General features: G+C 39.8%; 1 protein-coding gene across 9 annotated transcripts in view; it reads right to left on the bottom strand.

Annotated features, from left to right (window-relative positions):
• LOC105487721 (RNA binding motif protein 47) overlaps positions 1 to 20,899 on the bottom strand; it is a 208,638-nt gene that overhangs the window by 33,923 nt on the left and 153,816 nt on the right. For 8 of the 9 annotated variants that reach the window (XM_011751309.3, XM_071093700.1, XM_011751315.3 and 5 more), the window contains one exon: positions 8,588 to 8,710. The gene's annotated coding sequence lies outside the window, so the exon portion shown is untranslated. Of the gene's footprint in view, positions 1 to 8,587; positions 8,711 to 18,074; positions 19,478 to 20,899 lie in introns of those variants that run through there. The other variant, XM_011751314.3, reaches the window with a different exon arrangement.

Raw genomic sequence — 20,899 nt, 5'->3', positions numbered from 1 at the left:
GGCGTGAGTCACTGGGCCCAGCCAAGGGTATTTAGTTTTCATTCGTTAAATTTCTTAAATTTTACTAATACATTGGGGATTAAGTTAAAAATTTTTTTCTTAAATTTATGCCCAAACAGATTTAGAAAGTGAACTTTTTGCTGGGTGTGGTGTCCTAGCACTCTGGGAGGCCGAGGAGTTTGAGACCAACCTGGGCAACATAGTGAGACCCCACCTCTATTAAAGCAAATAAAATTAAATAAACAAAATAAAATAAAATGAAAGTGAACGTTCCCAAACATAAACTTACAGTCATTATAATGGTGTGTGAATGCTAGTCTTTTCCTCCTAATTTCAAACGATATTAGTAGTTTGCCAGTAGTAGTTATATAGTAACAGTATGGTCTGTTATTACTGTCTTGTATTGTACATGAATACATGTACAATATACACCTTCTGGTGGTATGTCAAATAGTAGTATACAAAAATAACACAGGTTTTTTTGTAAAACAAATGACAGATTGCCTGTCCTGAAACAAAGGGTCTGAAACAGACTGACATAGTCAAACATTAGCTTTAGTTTTAGGTGTGACCTTCTGCTTTTATTTGGTTAACATTAGTCATTTCAGTTGCAACTAGGAAACAATATCTGCTATCACAGAAAAAAACAGATCCTGGTTATGTTGATGCCATGTTCATTGACCAGCTATCTCAAGGCAATAATTACAGTAGAATAGTATTCGCCCAGAAATACCCTCAACATTGAAAAAGTCATGAGTTAAAACACTTTCTTCTATAAATGTTTAAGTTGAATGTGGGGTATTTTGGAAGCTAAAAATATTTTCAAAATCAACTATATTTATGGCAATATGACCACAGTAGGCTGTTTATGAGAAAACATAAAAAAGGAAGTGAGCTTTCTGGTGAGGGATAACTTAAAGACAAAATGCATTAAATGTAACTTTAATCCAGAAAATACATGTTCTTTTTATTCATTGCATTGTTTCAATGTTGTTCCACCTTTCTAACTCTGGTGATATTTGGGATTTTTTTCCCCTTTTCTTTTCTTTCTTTTTTGGGTACATAGTGAAAAACAAAAAAAGATAGCTTAAAAAACAGGTCCTTCTGCAAACACATGGCTAAGGTTAAACTCTAATACCCAATGGCTTATTTACTTTAAAAATTTGGAAAAGTAAGCACCATGAGTTCATTGATATGAGTAGGAACCTGCGTCATCCTGTGGTATTTGTGAATATTGTGGGCTCTTTTATCAATTTTGTTTGTTTCTAAGTCTTTTCAAAGAACTCTATTAGAAATGAGACCATCTGAGACAGGTCCTTTAACACAGAAAAGTGTTATTATGAAGTGATGTTAGATATTAAAGGCTCTTTCCACTTCTTTATGCATTGTTTGAAATGTCTTAGAAAAGTTAAAACAATAGTGTTTATACCTTATTTTATTAGCTATAATGGAAGCATTTCAAAGGCAGCGGTGCTTATTTTATCCCCAGTGCCTGGCACTGAATGAATGTTTGAATAAAAGAATGAACGGATAGAAGAATGAATGAATGTGCACTGTCTTTTGTAAGAACCATGGTAGGACAAAGCTACAAAAAGTTTTCCTTTTATATGTAACATCCACCAAATTGCTTTGGACATTTTTTTCATGTATCTATTTACATAAGTTTTGTGGTACAGCTGTGCATGGGGGTGCATGCCTGAAATCCCAACTACTGGGGAGGTGGGAGGATTGCTTGAGCCTAGGAGTTCAAGGCTGCATTGAGCTATGATTGTGCCCCTGTACTACAGCCTGGGCAACAGAGCAAGACCCTGTCTCTAAAAAAAACGAATAATAAAAATAATTTTAAAATTTTTTGTGGTTTACCTGTATATAGAATTGGGTACAAATAGTCATACCCAGGTACTATGTGGTGGTATTTCTGCATGGCCAAAAGGAGGCCATCAAGAACAAATAGGCCAGCTTTGGTATAGGAGCTGGCCTGCCTGCCTACCTGCCTTCCTTCCTCCTTCCCTTCTTCCCTCCCTCCCTCCCTCCTTCATTCGAGACAGAGTTTCACTCTTGTTGCTAAGGCTGGTGTGCAATAGTGTAATGGCGTGATCTTGGCTCACCGAAGCCCCCGCCTCCTGGGTTCAAGCAATTCTCCTGCCTCAGCCTCCTGAGTAGCGGGGATTACAGGCATGCGCCACCACGCCCAGTTAATTTTGTATTTTTAGTGGAGACGGGGTTTCTCCATGTTGGTCAGGCTGGTCTCAAACTCCTGACCTCAGGTGATCTGCCCGCCTCGGCCTCCCAAAGTGCTGGGATTACAGGCCTGAGCCACCAAGCCCAGCCAGGAGCTGGCATTTCTAACACATGCCCAGGCATCAGGAATGTCACATGGAAAAGCCACACCAACCCCTAATGGACTATATTGAATGCCAATGTTAATATCCCTAGAGCCGTCTTGGTAAAGCAGGTACTGGCTAGGGAGCTATGAAATTTCCATCACTGTTTTTTTTTTTTTTTTTTTTTTTTTTTTTTTTTCTTTTTTTGGCCTTAGCTGATATGCTTAGCTTCTGCTATACTGTCTCAGGAATTTGGTAGAGATTTTATGCCACAAGGAAATAGGCACATAAATGGGGCCTGCCCATGAAGGCAGTTTTTACTCACTCTTTTATTTGAAGGTATTTTGAGAGGCTGCTTATTACAGTGCTTGAGCTTAAGCTCGTGCATGCCAGAGCTCAACTGCTTGAGTTCAATCCCATTTATTAACTGTGTGACTTCAGGTGGGTGACTTACTCTCCCAAGCTTCAGTTCTCTCAACTGGAAAATGGGAATAGACCAGGTGTGGTGGCTCACGCCTGTAATCCCAGCTACTTGGGAGGCTGAGGCAGGAGAATTGCTTGAACCTGGAAGGTGAAGGTTGCAGTAAGCTGAGATTGTGCCACTGTACTCCAGAGAGGCTGAGGTGGGTGGGTCACCCGAGGTCAGGAGTCCAAGACCAGCCTGGTCCACATGGCGAAACCCCATCTCTACTAAAAATACAAAAGTTAGTCAGGCATGGTGGCAGGTGCCAGTGGTCCCAGCTACTCGGGAGGCTGAGGCAGGAGAATCTCTTGAACCCCGGAGGCAGGGGTTGCAGTGAGCCAAGATCGTACCACTGCACTCCAGCTTGAGTGACAGAGTAAGACTCTGTCTCAAAAAAAAAAAAAAAAAAAAAGATACTTATTAAAAGAAGAAGGAAGAGGGAGGGAAGGAGAACCAGTTTTCCCAGTCTCTATAATTAAACTAGGCAGTTAGAGTCAGTTGGAAATTCTTACAAATTTACATAGAAAGCACAACTATATTAATTAAAGAAACTCAAGAAATATGCACTTAAATGAAGAATAGAAATGAACAGAAAATACAATACATATCTAGAATTTTACTGAACCTAAAGTATTTAAAATGAGAAATTCAGGTGTCAAGAAATTTATGATTTCCCAGGTCTACTAAACTCCTGGAACGATTGCTGGCATTTAATTGCTATTCATGTCTCGCGTACTCTGTACTTTCACTGAGTGCACTTGGAGTTAATATTTCAATTAAAAAACTAATACATCAGTAAAAACACCCTGATTTGACCTAATCATTTATTCCCAGGCTCACAGGGAAACACTGGATATTCTTCGAGTTCATAAAGTGTGAAATGACTTTAATGCTTCAAGGGAAATATAGTATACCAGTCTTGCAAATTGTTTTTTCCGAAAGCATGGCCCATCTTATCCCATCTGCATCAGAAAATTTAATTGGCTTAGTTATTTCCTCTTTCCCAAATCCCTTTTTATGGCAAAGAGAAAATGAGGACCTACAGCAGCCCACGCTGCTGAGGACCTAAACCAGTCCCTGTGAAAACCAAAACAGGGATGGGCTGGATTCCAGTTTGTTTCTCATAGGTTTTGAAGTCAGAGTTTTAAAAGATTTAACAGGCTGGGCGCAGCGGCTCATGCCTGTAATCCCAGCACTTTGGGAGGCCAAGATGGGTGGATCACCTGAGGTCAGGAGTTCGAGACCAGCATGGCCAACATGGAGAAACCCCGTGTTTACTAAAAAAAAATACAAAACTTAGTCAGGCATGGTGGCAGGCACCTGTTATCCCAGCTATTTGGGAGGCTGAGGCAGGAGAATCACTTGAACCCGGGAGGTGGAGGTTGCAGTGAGCTGAGATCATGCCATTGCACTCCAGCCTGGGCGACAAGAGCGAAACTCCATCTCAAAAAAAAAAAAAGATTTAACATTAATTTATTTAGAATTTGGACAGCCAACTGCCAATGTCAAGCATTCCAATGAGAGCCTAATAGAGAATCTTGTTCATGTGGGGAGACCCCTGAGACCCTGAGTTGCATTAGCATGGCACTACATCATTAGGGAAATGGCACTACTGTCATCTCCAAGCCCATCAGAGAGCAGCCAGTCCAGTGCAGACATTTGAAGCTAGGCAAGGCAGCTCACACAGCCTGGGGATTCTTCGTCCTTTTCAGTCTTCTCCAAGGGAAGTCCAGACAGACTTCACATTTTGTTAAGTGCGGCTAGGTTCTGTCCACAATAAAACAGAGCTAGGACAACTGTTTTGGAAACATAATTAGCACATAATTGTAGCTAATTTAGATTTTCTCTGAAGCAGCATGAAAAGAAATTTATTTTTGTATAAAAGATGTTTTTATCTTCTATAGCCCACAGTTCCCAACAACAGTGTCCTCTCTCCTTCCCTCTGCTGCAAATATATGTACCTACATAACACCCACATGCATGTTTTTTCTAGCCTAAGCCACTATCTACTCCTGCTGTTCTCTTTTTGGGGATTTCTTCAAGCATATTTACAACAAAACACTTGCTGAGCCCAACTGCCACCTCACTGCTGTATCCTAGTTACATGAGCCATCAGTTCCCCAAACGCTTTCTTTCACCTGTCTGTTGGGAAACCACCTAAGCCTATATGAGGAAGAAAAATCATTCAGAACAAATGTTGGCTTGAATATTTGTGTCATTTTCTTAACTGCCTGACACAGGCTTTCACCAAGATTTGGTGGGAATCAAAAGTACATCTTTAAAAAAATCCTGGCCCTTACCTTACATTATATACAAAAATAAACTCAAATAGATCAAAGACCTAAATGTGAGAGCTAAAACTATAAAACTTAGAAGAAAATACAGGGGCAAAGTTTCATGATATTGGATTTGGCAATGATTTTTTGGACAACCCCAAAAGCACAGCAACAAAAGGAAAAAAATAGATAAAGTAAACTTCATCAAAATTAATAATTTTTGTGCACCAAAGGACAGTCAAGAGAGTGAAAAAGCAACCCATGGTGTAGGAGAAAATATGTGCAAATCACGTTTGATGAGGAACTGATATTCAGAACATATAAAGAACTACAACTGAATAACAAAAAGCAAACAAGCTAATTTAAAAATGGTCAAAAAAGTTGAATATTTTCCAAAGAAGATATACATTATATATCTGCAAAGATATACATTATACATCTGCATTATACATCTGCAAAGACCCTTGAAAAAATAAAGAAAGAAGACACACAGATGCCTCATAAGGACATGAGAAGATGCTCAACATCATTCATCATTAGGGAAATGCAAATCAAAGCCACCACGATATACCGCTTCACACTCACTGTGATGGCAATTATCAAAAAAAAAAACCACAAGTGTTGCTGAGAATGTGGAGAAACTGGAACCCTTGTGTGTTGCTGGTAGGAATGTACAATGGTGCAGCTCCTGTGAGAAAAAGTATGGTGGTGCTTCAAAAATATAATCATAATAAACAGAAGTACCACATGAACCAGCAGCTTCTCCTGATGCACAGAGCAAGAAATGAACATAAGTGGTAAGAATAAATACTCAGTGAATAAATGTAGGCCTCACATATCTTTTCCCATAAAGAGACGTGAGAGACTGAGGTTGATAAGTAATAACAGATCTGGGACACTGTCTTCTACTTTAGAGACCTGATATTGGCTAGAGGTGGGGTAGGTAAAGGGGAGGGAATAGGCTTTTATTAGGTTGGTGCAAAAGTGATTGCAGTTTTTATAGTTACATTTAATGGCAAAAACTGCAATTACTTTTGCACCAACCTAAGTATTTTTTGAGTCTCTATAAAAGTATTTCTGGTTTTAAATCTTAAATTGGTAATACACAGTTTTTACATGTGCCCTGTGAAATGCACATTGTCATATATGATGCGTGGAGATAGTTGGGAAGGTGGGTAAAATGTTTCTGAAACAGACAATATCAAGAGCTTTACAGTGTTCATTAAGTAGTCAATTCTCATTAGCCCAGTGATTCCATTTATAGACATGTATAATCAAATACCCAAGAAAAGATTTACATTAGAATATATTTACTGCAGTGCTATTCATAACACAATGCAATGAACATAATAGTTTATATTTACATGTAATAAACACAAATATTCAATGGTATAAAAATGGTCAATAAATTGTGGCATAGCCACAGCTTAGAGTACCTGTTTAATATTCTCAGCTATTTTAACTTTGCTAAATAATATTTAAAGATATGTGGTAGTCCCCCCTCATCTGAGGGGGACCTGCTCCAAGACCCCCAGTGGATCCCTGAAACCTCTGATAGTACTGAACCCTATATAAACTGTTTTTTCCTATACATATTTACATATATAATACACACCTATGATTAAGTTTAATTTATAAATTAGGCACAGTAAGAGATTAACAACAACAATAATAAAATATAACAATTATAGCAATACTCTAATAATAAAGTTATATGAGTGTGGTCTCTCTCTCTCTCTCTCTCTCAAAATATCATACTGTATGCCTCTATTTTTGGAAAACAGTTGACCACAGGTAACTGAAACCAAGGAAAGTGAAACTGCAGATGGGGGCTGACTACTGTATGTGGAAATTAAACAAACAAAATCAGAGTAAATATACCATGTTAATTCTGGTTATATTTGGATTGTGGGATTATAGGTAGATTTTGTTACATTTTTCTATAATTTCCAGATTTCCTTCCATTAGTATACTTTTATAAGAAGAAAAAAATTACAATTAAAAATATTTAGCTCTCTGAGTCCCTGAATTCAATGGACTAAATCCAAAACCCAGCCTAGGGGACATGAAGACAAGGTACCTATTTTCTCTCACAGAGATTGCTGGGCACATCAGTGTAGCCAGCAGCCCCTCCCTGACACACTGGTATCTACTGCCTCCACCTTCTGGAGCTGTGTGAGGGCTGGGATCCAAGGTCAGGGTGAGGCTAGTCTTTCTCTTACCTTCCCTTCCTAGCACACAGGGGATTATCGCCCATAGAATAATCTCACTCACTAGATCCACAGAAAGATCTCGGCTCAGCAGGGCATGATGGCTCATGCCTGTAATTCTAGCACATGGGAGGCCGAGGCGGGCGGATTGGCTGAGCTCAGGAGTTCAAGACCATCCTGGGCAACACAGTGAAACCCCGTCTGTACTAAAAATACAAAAAAAAATTACCTGGGCATGAAAATTAGCTGGGTGTGGTGGCACGCACCTATAATCCCAGCTACTCAGGAGGCTGAGGCAGGAGAATTGCTTGAACCCGGGAGGCAAAGGTTGCAGTGAGCCGAGATCGTGACACTGCACTCTAGCCTGGGCGACAGAGTGAGACTCCGTCTCTTTAAAAAAAAAAAAAAAGAAAGAAAAAAAAGAAAAAAAAAAGATCTTGGCTAACAGCAACCTCTGCCTACTGGGCTCAGTCCTACTTGGAGATGATTAAATGGTTGTCAAAGTGCTTTTACATATGTTGTCTTTCTTTGGACTGTCATGAATTGGGATGACAGTTATTTTTACCTTATATGACAGGTGAGGAAACAGAAACTTAGAGAAAGTATGAGGATTGATAAAAAAACACAAGATATTATCACACGAATCCTAGTCTAGTTTGTACCAAAGAACCCTTCCTCGTGTCACACAATCAAAATACAGTCTGACTGAAACATAGTTGACTGCTGGGTGCTGTGCCTCATGTCTGTAATCCCAGCACTTTGGGAGGCTGAGGCAGGTGAATCTCTTGAGGCCAGCAGTTTGAGAACCAGCCTGGCCAACATGGTAAAACTCGGTCTCTAATAAAAATATAAAAATTAGCCAGGTGTGGCGGTACACACCTGTAATCCCAGCTACTCAGGAGGCTAAGTCACGAGAATTGATTGAATCTAGGAGGTGGAGGCTGCAGTGAGCTGAGATCATGCCAATGCACTCCAGCCTGGGTAACAGAGTGAGACTGTCTCAAAAAAAAAGAAAAGAAAGAAAGAAAGAAAGAAATACAGTTGACCTCTTTTTTGGGAGGTTAAGAGGCAGATTTATAAGCAACACATAGTGATATCTTGTCTCTTAAGTCACAAAGATGTAAAGCGCACGAAGACATAAAGGTTTATATTGTGGGTTGCAGATGACTTATCATGTTCTATATTCCACTAACGTTGCCACATGAACACAAACAGTTACACATTGTCCAAGCAGCAGGTATCTTGGTTGATAGGAATGAAAACTTATGTTCTTGCTGAAGTGGAAAGGAAAAGGACCAGAGGAAGTACACTCACCAAAACCACAAATGTGATTTGTCTGGTCCTTTATAAGATGCAGAACGAGAGTATACAGGCGAATTCAGGCAGCTTCCTTGGGATTTCTCTGTTCAATTTTTGGCGTGTCCTTTAAGGCAAATCCTAAGGGTTAAAAAAGAAATGGTTAGAAATATTTTCTATTTCAATATAATTTTCATATGTGCATTAGAAATTGGGGGGACAGATCCTCTTGTAGTTCCAAAGCAAAATGGTTAGAAATTGTGGGGCTATTTTCTTCAAAAAATGAAATACCATTACTCTAATTATCATGTTCTCTACAAACCAAGAAGTGCAACTGCTTATCTGATTCTTAAAGAAACAAGGAACAGTAATAATAAGAAAATGACCAATTTCTCCATTTGTGTTTTTCTCTCTGCCTTCTTCAGAGTGTGCATGACTTCAAGAGGCACATAATGTTTAAGAAGGAATACAGATGTAGCCTATACTTTACGCTTATAGACTCACAAAAAGAAGAGGTAGTATCCTTTAGAGAAATGATCATATCTAGCTCATGGACCTCCCAGCCAATTTGGGGGCTTATGCTTCACATCACTAATAGATCTTCAAACTATTCCTGCAGGGTCCAGAGAGGGTTCCCAAAACCACTGAAGCAAGTACTCCACTTACCCACTACCAATCAGAGTTGGTATGAAAGAGACTTACTATTCTGCCCTAAAATGTAGACCTCAGACTCTTTTTTTTTTTTTTTTTTGAGATGGAGTTTTGCTCTGTCGCCCAGGCTGGTGTGCAGTCACATAGTCTCGGCTCATTGCAAACTCCACCTCCCGAGTTCAAGTGATTCTCCTGCCTCAGCTGCCTGAGTAGCTGAGATTACAGGGTGCCCACCACCACGCCTGGCTAATTTTTGTATATTTTAGTAGAGCTGGGGTTTCATCATGTTGGTCTCAAACTCCTGACCTCAAGTGATCCATCTGCCTCAGTCTCCCAATGTGTGGAAATATAATCTACCTGATTTTCCAAACTACAGAGAGCTCCCATCAAGCCACCTGAAGCTCCGAATAACTTATACAAGATTCAATATGGCACAGTGGTTTCAACACCAGACTGGGAACCAGAAGGCTAGTTTTAACGCTACCTCTGTCATGCCCGGTTCATTTCATCTGTCTAAGCCAAAGTTTACTCTCGTGGAAAAAAAAATCATAAAGGAGGCCAGGCATGGTGGCTCATGCCTGTAATCCCAGCACTTTGGGATGTCAAGGTGGGTGGATCACTTGAGGTCAAGAGTTCAATACCAGCCTGGCCAACATGGTGAAACCCTGTCACTACTAAAAATTCAAAAAATTAGCTGGGCACAATGGTGTGTGCCTGTAAACCCAGCTACTCAAGAGGCTGAGACAGGAGAATCACTGGAACCCAGGATGCAGAGGCTGCAGTGAGCTGAGATTGTGCCACTGCACTCCAGCCTGGGCGATAGAGCAAGACTCTGTCTCAAAAAAGTTAAATAACTAAAAATAAAAATAAAAAAATAATAAAGGAGTTGGATTATCAGTAGTTCTCAACATTAAAAAAAACATTGTGTTTGTTTTTTCTTTGTGTTTTAGTTGTAGCACACTTTTTTCCACCAAAAATCTAACCAGATGCAGAAACAACACCAATAAAACAGAAGCTGGGCCGGGCGCGGTGGCTCAAGCCTGTAATCCCAGCACTTTGGGAGGCCGAGACGGGCGGATCATGAGGTCAGGAGATCGAGACCATCCTGGCTAACACGGTGAAACCCCTCTCTACTAAAAAATACAAAAAAGTAGCCGGGTGAGGTGGCGGGCGCCTGTAGTCCCAGCTACTCGGGAGGCTGAGGCAGGAGAATGGCGTAAACCTGGGAGGCGGAACTTGCAGTGAGCTGAGATCCGGCCACTGCACCCCAGCCTGGGCGGCAGAGCAAGACTCCGTCTCAAAAAAAAAAAAAAAAAAAACAGAAGCTGGTTGAAGTATGGGTAGGGGATGTTGTCAGGAGATGCCCCCAGTTCCATCATTCATTGTGTCCCTGTGGGGATACCGTAAGACCTTTAGGACTCCATAGAGCACAGTTGGAAACCTTCTGGATTAAATGGCCTTTAATATCACTTATAGCTCAAAATTACTCTGCCATAACTATCTTTATATTGGAATGACTGGGTGCTCGGTGAGATCCATAACCTTATGGGAACACAGCAATAATACTTCACCATGATCTAGTTTTAATCTTGTTAACAATGACCTCCTGAAAGAAAAAAGCCACACCCTCAAATAAATTATAGAGCAATAGCTGTTAAACGATTTATGTTTCAATACACATAATCTTTACCCAACTGTGTGGAAAGATAATTCCTGAAATGCTGCATCCTGGATAATACCTAGTAATCAAGATCATAGCGGTTGATAAAAACTATGAAAACGAATGTACAAAGTACGAGAAAGTGTGTCTTGAAATTAACTGTACGCCATCTGGACAATAAAATAAAATTTAGACTCCTCCATCTCTCATCTACTAGCTAAGTAAATCCAGACAAGTATATTCAGCTTTCCTGAGCCTCAGCTTCCACATCTATAAAGCAGAAATCATTCGTGGCAGGACCGTTGTGGAGAACAGAGAAAATATTTATGAAGCACCATTCCTGGCATATGTTATTTGTGCAGAATTTTGAGTTTTCTCTCTTTCTATAATGGTAAAATGTCTCCTTTAAAATGTAATATCAAGGTAATGAACATGTAAACTCTATGAATTGAAAGCAGATTATTAATATATAAGTGAAACACAGGATTCACGTAGTTTTGTGCTATATCATAAAAAGGGAAAGGAGGATCACAGATGTGCCTTTCATGGCTATTCGAGTAACACAGGACATTTCCCCAAAATAAAACACTTAGGGTCAATGTTTGTTTCCAGCAAAATCTGACTTTCCAGAATAACCCCAAACACAATCCATTTCATTATTTTTTTATTTTTATTTTTTTTGAGATGGCGTCTCACTCCGTCACCCAGGCTGGAGCGCAGTAGCGTGATCTAAGCTCACTGCAACCTCTGCCTCCTGGGTTCAAGCGATTCTCTTGCCTCAGCCTCCCGAGTAGCTGGGACTACAGGTGTACGTCACCATGCCTGGCTAATTTTGGGAGGCCAAGGCCAGCAGATCGAATGAAATGGATTGTGTTTGTAGTTATTCTGGAAAGTCAGACTTTTCTGAAAACAAACATTGACCCTCAGTGTTTTATTTTGGGGAAATGTCCTGTGTTACTTGAACAGCCACAAAAGGCACATCTGTGATCCTTCTTTCCCTTTTTATGGTGTAGCACAAAACTACGTGAGACATTTTGTATTTTTAGTAGAGATGGGGTTTTGCCATGTTGGCCAGGTTGGTCTTGAACTCTTAACCTCAAGTGATCTGCTGGCCTCTGCCTCCCAAAGTGCTGGGGTTACAGGTGTGAACCACCGTGTGTGGCCAGAATGTTTGTCATAAAAATCTTCAAGCAAAACCTATATGTTATGTTTGTCCTGTGGCTTCACATTCCTCCTGACACAATATTGGATACTCCAAAGAACCCAGTTTGAGAAGGTTAGTTCTAGTCCAAACCTTTGATTTTACTATGAAGGAAACTGTCTTACCAAAGGTCACACAGTAGGTAGGAAACACAGTAATAAGATTTGCGGGGCAGTTCCTGGAGAAATGAGGTGGTCTCCAGACATTAACGGTGTTAATTCATTTTAGCTTCCCCCGCCCCCGAGCCTGGTACTATGAAATTGCACAGACATCGCTTACCCCATCATGGAGTCTTTATAAAAACCAAATGGGGAAGTTTGTAGATTCCAGTAGGAGGAAGAGGAAGAGCTATACTGACGGAACAACTGGTTTGTTTTAATGTTTCTGGGCATGTGAATCTTATAGCTGCTCATGACTCGTCTTCAACACAGGGGAGGACTTGAGGGCAAATATTTATTGGATGCTCCTGGCATCATCTTAGTTTGCCTACCTTGATGTTTTTGCCCTCTCTTCTTTTTGTGTCTTGACGTGTCATATGTAGTTTTGAAAGCTGTTTCAAGTCCATTTTTGGAATGACACATAGCATACATAAAACACTTGAAATTAATACATTTATTTTTTCGAAAAAGATGCTCCCGTCTAATATCAAGTCATGTCCTGTTCTACTTCTCTGAGTCATAAAGCTAGGCTAAAAATAACTTTCTTACTACAACCCTCCACCAAGGAATGAGAATTCCATTTCTTAAAAACAGATCCTTTATTTTTTTAAGAGGCGGAGTCTCGCTCTGTTGCCTAGGCTAGAGTGCAGTGGTGTGATCTCAGTTCACTGCAACCTCTGCCTCCTGGGTTCAAGTGATTCTCCTGCCTCAGCCTCCCAAGTAGCTGGGATTACAGGTGCGCATCACACCACATCCAGCTAATTTTTGTATTTTTAGTAGAGGCGGGGTTTCAGCATGTTGGCCAGGCCGGTTCTGAACTCCTGACCTCAAGTGATCCGCCTGCCTTGGCCTCCCAAAGTGCTGGGATTATAGGCATGAGCCACCACACCTGGTCAGAACCTTTCTTAAGATAAACCAGGCCGGGCGCGGTGGCTCAAGCCTGTAATCCCAGCACTTTGGGAGGCCGAGACGGGCGGATCACGAGGTCAGGAGATCGAGACCATCCTGGCTAACACGGTGAAACCCCGTCTCTACTAAAAAATACAAAAAACTAGCCGGGCGAGGTGGCGGGCACCTGTAGTCCCAGCTACTCGGGAGGCTGAGGCAGGAGAATGGCGTAAACCCGGGAGGCGGAGCTTGCAGTGAGCCGAGATCGCGCCACTGCACTCCAGCCTGGGTGACAGAGCCAGACTCCGTCTCAAAAAAAAAAAAAAAAAGATAAACCAATTGCCCTCACCCAAGGATGCTAGTACATAGGGTCCTAATGCTGCCAGGAGACCACCAGGTTGAGGGTCAAATAACTGAGTTCTAGTTGTCGCTTTGCCACCTGCACAGTTTGACCATGGCATGCTACATAACTTTCTGAGCCTCAGGTTGTCACCTGTATATTGAAAGATCACCATTATAAGGATTACACAAGGCACGAATTTGAAAGCATCTCATAAACTAACCATTAGCTCCTGCCTGGACTTCTATAGTAGACTCCCAGCTGCTTCTCCCTATCCACTCAGGCCTGCTACAATCAATCTAGGTCTCCTTGCAGGTAAAGGGACCATTTAAAAAATATACAATTTGGCCAGGCATGGTGGCTCACGCCTGTAATCCCAGCACTTTGGGAGGCCGAGGTGGGCAGATCACCTGAAGAGTTCGAGAACAGTCTGGTCAACATGGCAAAACCCTCTCTCTATTGAAAATACAAAATTAGCCGGGTGTGGCGGCACACGCCTGTAATCCTAGCTACTCAGGAGGCTGAGACAGAATTGCTTGAATCCGGGAGGCGGAGGCTGCAGTAAGCCAAGATCATGCCAGGCACTCTAGCCTGGGTGACAAAAGACTCCATCTCAAAAAAAAAAAAAAAGAAAAAAAAAAGAAGAGTTTTATCACTCTTCTGCTTAAATCCCTATACTCTCCTCCCATTGCCCTTAGACTAAGTTTGTATCCTTTGTAAGGTCTGTAAGGCCTATAAAGAGACTCCAGGTCCTCCTCCAGCCTCATCTTGTGTTACTTTCCCCCTTACATATGCTGTTCCAATATTTCAGCCCTCACCAATTCCCCTGTCTAGCCAGCTTGCACTCATCCCAAACTTCATTCCTTCTAGAAAGCTATTCCTGCAGCCCCCCATGATATGCTCCCCCAATCCTTCATATAGCACTAGGTTGAACCGTATAAAATTGCTATTTTGTAGGACAAAAATGGTAGACTGTTGGCAATTTTCTTTGGTTTAGCATTATAGTAATTGCTGTAATGCTAGTCATCTTGAGTCAGTTTTAAACTCTACCAGGGAAGAATCTAGATCTGACTCATAACTAGAATCCTAGAGTTCCATATCCAGTCTGATATATTGTTACTACCTTTTTAATGCCAAGCATATAATTTTTATATTGTCATTAGTAGTTAAAAATCATGTTTTTTGCCAGGTGTTGTCGCTCACGCCTGTAATTTCAGCACTTTGGGAGGCGAAGGTGAGTGGATCACCTGAGGTCAAGAGTTTGAGACCAGCCTGACGAACATGGTGAAACCCTGTCTCTACTAAATACAAAAAATTACCCAGGCATGATGGCGCATGCCTGTAATCCCAGCTAAGGCAGGAGAATTGCTTAAACCTGGGAGGCATAGGTTGCAGTAAGATGAGATCATGCCATTGCACTCTAGCCTGGGTAACAAGAGTGATGCTCCATCTCAAAAAAAAAAAAAAAAAAAAAAAAATCATGTTTTTCTTCAAATGCTATTGATACATTCCATAGGACTAAAATGAAAACAGTGGAATGAAAAAAGAATCACTTTAATATTTTCATTTCTGGCATTTCTGGAAAGCACGAATTCTAGTAAGTGTAATATACATATATATATATAAAAACAAGGATAGAATTTAGCCCACTGGTAAGGTATCATTTATGGATTTTTTTTTTTTAAACTCAAATGTTTTTCACTGCTTGGCAGAATAAAGGAGCTCTCAAAGGAAACCAGATAATTTGGATTTACCTCCTTGTACAGCTTTTGCCATGTGACAGCAAATCAGCTAAAGAAAAAAGATAGCATCTAAAAGAGTGCTAGACTTGAAATGGAGGAATTTTATAAGCTTCCCCATGACATTCAAAAGAAATGCATCCTGAAACATTCCCAAATCACCTTATCCTATGCCACATCCAACTATGTCTCTCATGAAATGAACAGAGCCAATACCCAGTCTAAACCGAATTGAGATGGTATATGTGGTAGGCTAGGTAAACTCACAACCTAAGTAACATAATAATATTAATGATAGTAATTACCATCAACATTCATTGAATGTTTATCATGCACTAGGTACAGCACTAAGCATTCCACATACATCATCTTATTTAATCATTGCTACAACCTCATGAAGCAAGATCTATGATTCTACTCATTCTGGAGATGCCAGAACTGAGGTACAATGAGGCTGCCCATTTGTTAAGGTCCCTTAGCTGGAAGTGAAGAAGCTGGAGTTCAAACCCTAGGCCTTCTATGGAAGAATCCAATTGCTGCTGCACTCCAGTTTGGAAGAGTAGAAAGTTGAAATTTGTGTTATAACAAAAATGACAAATGATTCTATATGCATTCTATTATAGCTTCAGTGTCAACATGAGGAGTTAAAACTGAATGGCAAATTCATGAATTGTTAAGGCCCACCAGATAGGAATTTTTTCAAGAACCCCAATATTCAGCTTTAAACAGTAAATTATATTCTTAGCCTAGGTTAGAAATATAGATAGGAGTTCAACTTTTTGGGTGACGAATAGAGAATATCAGACAGGCATAAATATCATGGGCTCAGAAATACCTGGTATTCTGACTTGTTTCCTAGCTTCTTAAAAAACTATCACATTTGAGAAAGTTTTTGAGAACTCAGAAACCCCGTGAAATGAGTAAACAAAACTGCAATTTCACTTTTTACTGCTTAGTTAGTAATCTCTAATCAGACAGTTCTTTCTTGCTAACATCTAACAAAATTATCTACCTCTTTCAAATAGCAAAGAAAATGAACATACTACCATTCTCACAGTGGAAATATAATTTTACAAACAAACACAAATTACTGAATCTTTACATATGATTCATAGATGGTGGTGATGAGATTATCACGCCCCTCCCCACTCCGTCTTTGTGCACTGACATTTGACCCTTTTTATAATATGCACCTTGTACCAGTGAAACCTAAGGCACCAGCTAGTTACTCATTAAACTCGGGTGCCAAGGGCTGACTTGTACAAATTAGGCTGTTAACTGCCCAGGCTGGCCTCTGTGCAGAAGTGGAAAAAAGCAATCATCATAGCTGTGAAATTCTGTCATATCGGCAGAATTGAACTACAAATTGCAGCAATTCGTACCTGACCTCTGATCTGTGAAGTTGGTCTAAACCTTTGAACCTTAGCTTGGAATTGAGAAGCAGCATTGACTTATACAGGGGAAGGTGGCTCGCAAGTGTTCTCCACTGTGAATAGTTAACACTGTGACTGTCGGTCACCCCCACACTCACCTCCCCTAGAGAGTCAACTAGAGTAAAAGACATAAATAATGAGGATCTTGAGAGTGGCAGGCGTCTTACAAAAAGGCATTTGGAACAAATCTAATACAAGTATACAGTTTCAGGATGCAAGTCTTTTTAAATGAGTATGTCAAAGTAAGAAAACGGAATCTGCAATAACTGAAATTCTTGGACATTTAATACTTTGTGATATGTACATTAAAAAATTCTCTTTACAAATTAGACCAAAGTAGAGTTTAAAACGAAACACTTAAATACATTTTTAATCAAATGGTGCCATCTCTCATTTGTCACATTTTAAAATAAACGTATTAGCTAATCTCTGTTATAAAATACAGACCCGTATTAAGCCATCTTTGGAAAAAAGCAATCAGGAAAAACCAGTTAAACTTTTCTTTGAACCCAAACTTATCTTTTGACACTAAATATCAGATGTAGGCTAATAAATAAGTATAAGAATATGCATTTCTCACATATACATTTTGTTGCAACATTGATTCATCATAATGAGGAGGGAGAAGGGTTCATTAAGAGAGAGGAGCATTTTTCTTTAAAAGATTAGCTTCTACTTCAAATGCTATTCAAATTGCTCCATTGACAGACAGAGAGAAGTGATTAAAGATTCTACTTCTCTGGTCATTTGAGATATTAACAAATTTTGAATAGCATATAAAATATAACTAAACTATTACTTATAATGAAAGTAAAACTAATGTTACTGCTTAAAGCATATAACCTACACCTAAATAATTCCATTTCATAAATTTAACTATTGGTTTGAAAACAATGATAAGAGTCTTCTTATAGAAGAACTTTTCTCTGAGAGGAAATTTCCTCATTGTCAACCTTTATATGCTAATTATCATAAAGTTAATTCCATTAACTTTTCCTTGTTTTAATTTTCACATCTTAAAATTACAATTTCCTTCTCTAAACACTGACTCTGAAATGGCTTTAAAAAACAAATATGGGCGACATTGCTGATAAATTCCTGCTTCTTACCCCATGGTTTAAATAACAGGAAACTATAAAACAACAACAATACTGTGAAGATCTAGATTTTTCAAGCATATAAAGTGAAAAGCTGTTAGATGAACTGATTTTTAAAAAAATGTTTTTAACTTAAGAATTTTGGTTTTACTGCCGGTAAGGCAGACTGTGCAGCAGTTGAAATTCTTACCAACTTCCAATTTTTTTTTTTTTTTTTGGTCTTCAATTAAAAAATGAACAATATGGATCATTTGTTTATCTGGCCTGATCTAAATTGCTTTAACCAAACACAATTATTTCTTCTTCTCTTCAGTTAAAACAAATAAGGTTTCCCCTACCTTTCCAATCTTGATCTGGCTGCGACAGGCTAACTGTAACGAAAGCTTTGCTCAAGCAACCTTCGCTCCCAATACCAGGAGCTGTGTAACTCTGTTATACATGGCACAGGGCTCCTCATTGGTCAACGAAATGAGCTTTGACCACTTAATGCCTTGGGAGTCACGTGCTAAGGGCACCTGGAATGAGCTTGAGTGGGTGGTACAGAAAGAAGGGAGGTGTTAAAACTGCCACATACAAAATGCTCAACAGCAACCTGAAACGGAATGGAAACCCCACTGTAACTGATGGATTTAGGGAAGGCTCAAGAAGACAAAAACTTTGCCAGTTCATAGAGGAGGGACATTTAACAGAAATATTTTATTCAAACCCAAATAATGACCATAAGGAAACAAATGATTTTTCAAAATCCACCATCCTAGAACCAGATAGATGCCCATTACGTTTGTACAGCTACATGCAGAGATAAAAAACAATAATGCCTACCTCATCTAGGCTGTTGGGATTAAATAAACAAATATATGTGAAGTGCTTAGAAAAGCTCCTGGCATATAGAAAATACTCAAAAAGTGTTACTAGGATTTCTTAGAAATGTTATATTTTTAGCAAGTGTTGCTTTTTCCCCTTCTCATTATCTCTGGGGTAGGTAACTTGGGTTAAGTACCCTGTGTCTAAAAGACTATTAACAATCATGTTTATGATGATCAGTCTGGGAGAAAAAAAAATAGGAAAAAATTACACATGAACCAAACCCTCACCTTATTTTAGTTTATCAGTCTGGAGCTAGAAATTGATTTACTCATAAGAAGTGGAGACAAGTAGAAGAGGCATAGAATGAAAAAGAAGCAGGCAGTACAGCAGGATTTATGATAATAAAACCATCTGTACATAACAACGGATCAGGAGGACCTGAAGCACTTAAGCTGAGTAAACACACTCCTTTTCAAGCAGTTATGGGGTGGAACCTCATCGAAAGTCTCTCTGGAGGCTGAGTTTGTCAGTTCAGGCAATTGGAAGGTTAGAGGAAATGGGAGCTGAAGCTGCCCTAGAGGAGGTCCTGAAAGCAATGTGACTTCTGTGTCCTCTGCATCAGGATTAAAGTGAGCTCTGCAGCAAACATTAAGAGAAGAAGGAGAAACTAACTGCTCCTAAAACAAAAATTTAAAAAAAAATATGGTCCCCACTTTTCCCTGAGTCATCACTGTATCATTGTTAACCTTATTCAGTTAAACCTTAGTAATTTGAAGGAGCCAGAGTTGGAAGTAAAAAGGCCAGAATGGGCCGGGTGTGGTAGCTCGTGCCTGTCATCCCAGCACTTTGGGAGGCAGAGGCGAGTGGATCACTTGAGGTTAGGAGTTCGAGACCAGCCTGGCCAACATGGTGAAACCCTCTCTCCACAAAACACACAAAAATTACGCGGGTGTGGTGGCGGGCTCCTGTAATCCCAGCTACTCGGAAGGCTGAGGCACGAGAATCGCTTGAACCCAGGAGGCAGAGGTTGCAGTGAGCCAAGCTGGCGCCACTGTACTCCAGCCTGGGCGATACAGTGAGACTCCATCTCAAAAAACAAACAAACAAACAAACAAAAAACGGCCAGAATGACAAGAACATTTTCAATCTATTCATCTACCCATATATTTTTTTAAAAAGACAGTTTTATTACTCCTATATAAAATAATAGCTATTGACAGTGACTATAAATTATCAACAAGTTAACATAGGGTCAAAATCCAAAACAAGTCTAAGATTATAACTATGTTAAATATTATATAAAACTAGATCGCTATGATCTGGCTGAAGGAACCCTGAAGCAATCCTTAGTTACTAAGGCAGTGTTTTCAAAAACTGATTTTAGACAAATTTAAATTGTCATCTTGACTACAAATGGGACACAGAAAATCGGTTTTTCTATAACAGTAATTGAGTATATTATATAAGAAAACGTTCTGGCATGTTTTAAGCATTAGAAAGACAGTATTTTGAAATTTAGGTTTGGTGTGAGTGTGTGCACGTGTTTCTATACTAAATGTTACCAAAAAATAACTTAGGCAAAAACATAGGAAATAAACCATCTCAGGATGATGAATTTTAAGATTAAGGGAGTAAGGAGAAGGCAATTTTTCACTGAATACCTGAAAACAACAATTACAATTATAGGCTGCCCTAAACAAAAAATGAGCAAATTTTTCCTGCCTCGGCTTTGAACAAAGTTAATTTAAAAAATACGCGCACATATACACACTAGTTTTAACAAGCACAAAAAATATAGAAAAGTACACAGAAAAAGCAAGTCACCCCTTCTACTGATAGTAAAAGTGGCTCCTAGTACACAGGCCTCTGTATAGGCTAATGTGCATCATAGTAGAAAAGCCATGCTACATGAGCCATGTTAACTTCTTGTTTTTCCTTTTAAGATGGAGTTTTACTCTTATTTCCCAGGTTGGAGGGCAATGGCGCTATCTTGGCTCACTGCAACCTCCGCCTCCCGGGTTAAAGTGATTCTCCTGCCTCGGCCTCCTGAGTAGCTGGGATTACAGGCATGCACCACCATGCCTGGATAATTTTGTATTTTTAGTAGAGACGGGGTTTCATCATGTTGGTCAGGCTGGTCTTGAACTCCCAACCTCAGGTGATCCGCCTGCCTCAGCCTCCCAAAGTGCTGGGATTACAGGCATGAGCCACCATTCTCGGCCACATTAACTTCTGTATAGTTCTGGCTTGCAATAAGCTTAAATCATCCCTGGAGGAGTGATCCTTTGTCTTTCACAAAGCATCTTTGAGTTAGAGTAGAATGAGAGCAGTTCTGAGGTCTGAGGCTGTGGAGAAA

This window comes from Macaca nemestrina, chromosome 3 (assembly GCF_043159975.1).
Source record: "Macaca nemestrina isolate mMacNem1 chromosome 3, mMacNem.hap1, whole genome shotgun sequence".
NCBI lineage: Eukaryota > Metazoa > Chordata > Mammalia > Primates > Cercopithecidae > Macaca > Macaca nemestrina.
Note: the sequence above shows the minus strand (reverse complement) of the source record. Positions and strands in the feature narration are given on the sequence as shown.